This window comes from Takifugu flavidus, chromosome 5, assembly GCF_003711565.1.
Source record: "Takifugu flavidus isolate HTHZ2018 chromosome 5, ASM371156v2, whole genome shotgun sequence".
Lineage (NCBI taxonomy): Eukaryota > Metazoa > Chordata > Actinopteri > Tetraodontiformes > Tetraodontidae > Takifugu > Takifugu flavidus.
In genome coordinates this window covers 17275902-17279487 of record NC_079524.1, presented here as the reverse complement: position 1 = coordinate 17279487, position 3586 = coordinate 17275902, and the positions used below count along the sequence as shown (strand labels likewise).

The 3586-nt window shown below is 42.6% G+C and overlaps 1 long non-coding RNA gene across 1 annotated transcript; it reads right to left on the bottom strand.

The window, feature by feature from the left end:
* Nucleotides 1-1494: 1494 nt before the first annotated feature.
* Nucleotides 1495-3062, bottom strand: LOC130525988 (uncharacterized). The gene is made up of 2 exons (XR_008950634.1): nt 2142-3062; nt 1495-2060 (listed from the first exon to the last, which is right to left on the bottom strand). It is a non-coding gene; the product is annotated as an uncharacterized LOC130525988 (long non-coding RNA).
* Between the last annotated feature and the right edge of the window lie 524 nt (nt 3063-3586).

Sequence of the window (3586 nt, the reverse complement as noted above, 5' to 3'; positions counted from 1 at the left end):
TCAGTCCAATCCAGTCCTTCTTCTTGGATGACCTCATCTTCTTCTTCCAGCCTCCTTTGGTGTTGGTGCGGTCCTTCTTCTCCATTATCTTCCCCAGATGTCCAGGTCCGAGGTCATATTCCTGCCAAGGAACTTATCAACACCAGTAAACTATGCTGTCATATTTTACGATGGGGGTCTACCACTTTCCGTCTGACTGTCTCCTGGCCCCAACCGTCCAAACAACATTCATGTCAAGGAAGGGTCAACTGACTTGCTTATGTTTATTCCTACTAAAGATTATATACTATCCCTAACTTCTAAACTAACTGTAACAGAAAACAAAACCATATAGTATAACACATGCTAACAAGATAAAAGATGCTAACAAGATATAATAATTCTCTTCACAATCTAATAAAAACTATGAATAAATGTGGGAAATAGGAAATAAAAAGAAGCAAAATGACCAAATAAAATTCCCATGAATAGTGTAAATGTAAAGATGTCAAGAATGGAATATCAGCTTAAATTTAATCAAACATAAAGTGAAAAGGCCTCCTTTAAGTTTACTGCAAAAATAAACACTAAATCAAGAGCGACACGCACCAAAAACGTCTCATTCTCTCTTCTGTCTCCACTCATTCTTTTATATTCTCTTAAGATAATGGGGACGGGGTCGTGTGATAACAAAACAACCTAATTGGGGACTATATTTTTGTTGCAAGAACTTTGGCTCTTCAGAAGTTTCTATGTTGGCTTCCACAGATTGTGCATCCACTAGAAACTCAGTGTTTTTGAGGAACTACCAGGAGTGGCTGGAGTGGAGGCCAATGACGCTATAGCTACATATAGCTACATATAGATCACCGTTATCCTCAACCCAAAAGACCACCAGTTGGCGCAGCAATACTAAAGATAGGAGGTTGTGGTCGTTGCGCAGACGCGGAGTGATATCACGCACAAGCGTGCCCTATGTTCTATATACCGTATGTTCGCGACCAAAGGGCGCACCGTATTAAAAGGTGCAGCCTCAGTTACGGTGCTATTTCTGTATTTAACACATACATCAGGCGCTCCGGATTATAGGGCGCGGGCATGGTAAAACATACCGCTACCATAGCTTAAAACATGCATGCTAGCGCGTATTTAGCAATTTTGCAAAAGCCGGCAAGTTGAACAACCGACAACAATGTTTCCAAAATTAAAATTTTCGTATTTTTTGTATTTTGTTATTAAGCCCCGGAGGGCTGAAGCAGGACCGCTGTTAAAAATGTATCAGTCCGCGCTTCCAGTTCTGGTGCAACGTCCAGTTCTAAATGTATGAATCCGCGTATTGATGTTTCAACGTCCCATCAGTAAACGGAGAGATTTGGATATAGTCCCCCTGAGGTGGTGTTTTTAGAGCTGTTCTTAACAACTTTCTCTTTGCCTGATAAGAGGTCCAAACATTATTTCACTTCCCTATAAAATTTGCTGTTCAAGATCAGATACCAGCAGGTATAATTCATCCTCTAAATTTTCACAATTTCTTATTCTGTCAGGCTGTTTTTAAACCTTTGGCAACATCAAATAAAGTACTCAACTGGTATTATGTCAGGCTGGTTTACATCCCATTAAAGAAGCCAGCAGAAATAAAGCACAACAGTTACACAGACTACGCAAAATAATATAGAGGATATAAAAAACAGTGCTGAGATGGGTTTGTGTCACTTTAGTAAAATCAAAGCATTTTTCTTTATGTGCCAGCAATGAACACAATCTAAGAAGTCTTTGACACTAAACATATGGAGCTCCTATAGAACAAACTAAAGATTTGTTGTTATTAAGATAAAGAAATGCAACATTTCCCCCAGAGAAACGATGGCGATGGAAAAAGCCCTGGCTGTGTGTGTGCATCACAGCAGGTGTGGGTTCTCCTCTCTGGAGTCATGCGGGTCTCCTTTGAAGGGCAGATGAGGAGGTTGGTTACAGCTTCCTGTCAGAAAGATGATTACGGTGCCAAAGGTCATCACCGGGGTAACCAGGAAGAGGCAGAGTCGGTCTACTGTACGAGCGATGCCGCTCCAGTTATCCTTCTCCTGTCAGGACCAGACATTTACGCCACTTTTGATCTTTTTAAATCAGACTTTGGGTTGAGGACTCTGTTTGAACCCTCTGACCTCATTGTAGTCGTTCTTGTTGCGCATGTGTTTAATGATGTAGTGGCTCCATCCACAGCCGGCTTGATCTCTGCGTACAGCTGATGGCTCCTCCCTCTTCTTGTGGTTTCACAGCTCCACACAGACACCAAAGCTCAGAACTCAAATGAAGCTACTGATGCTTCTATATCTCATGTGTTTAAATGTTTCTGGAAATGTACTGGCAGCGTGTGTGACTCGGGTCACCAGTCCGTGTCTCCCAGACTGTTTCTCAAACATCAGCTCACTGCGGGACTTCACACTGTCGTACTCCTCAGCCGAGGCAATGGAGCCCACTGAGCTGGGTCGCCGCGGTAACGCTCCATCCCAGTACGGCTCTGCCTCAGCAGGGCGGGACATGCGCAAGATGCAGGGTAATCGCTGGAGGAAGAGCTGGCAGAAAAAGAAAACAGGATTTGGAACACTGATACTGATGTGTGTATGTCTGTGTGTTATAGTGGGAAAACCACATGTTCATATATCCTCTTTCATACGTTATTAAGTCACATGTTCATATTAAGATTAAGATTAAGATTAAGATGGACTTTATTCATCCCCGTGGGGAAATTGAATTATAGTAGCAGCGAATGCAGAGTAAAGAGACAGAAAAAAATAAATACAGATAGATTAGAATGTTATAAGCATATATACAGCATATATTATAAGCATATATATAATATATACATAATATAATATATACATATTATAAGCATATATACATAAATATAGAATAAATTAGAAATAAAATTACAACATAAACATTACACAATTATTGTTGAGTTGGTTTGAGTGAATTGTACAGTTTAATGGCGGACGGCAGGAATGACTTCCTGTACCGTTCCTTGGAGCAGCGAGGCTGCAGGAGTCTGTTGCTGAAGCTGCTCCTCAGTTTGTCCACTGTGTTATGGAGGGGGTGGGAGGGATTGTCGATGTTTGTCCGCAGTTTCAACACCATCCTGTCCCTCACCACCTCGTCCAAGTTATCAAGTCTACAGCCAACAACAGACCCTGCCTTTTTGATGAGTTTGTTGAGTCTGTTGGCATCCTTTGCTTTAATGCCTGCACCCCAGCACACTGCAGCAAAGAAGATGGTGCTAGCCATAACAGACTGGTAGAACATCTGGAGCATCCTGCTGCAAACACTGAAGGAGCTGAGTCTCCTGAGGAAATAGAGTCTGCTCATGGCCTTCTTGTAGACAGCATCGGTGTTTGTGGACCACTCCAGTTTATTGTCCAGCTGAACACCCAGGAACCTGTAAGATGGGACTATTTCCACGTCCTTCCCACTGATGCAGACTGGGGAGGGTGGGGACTTGCTTTTTCTGAAATCCACCACCATCTCCTTCGTCTTGGTCACGTTGAGCTGCAGAAGGTTCTCCCTGCTCCACCTGACAAAACTCTCCACAAGGTCCCTGTATTCATCCTCC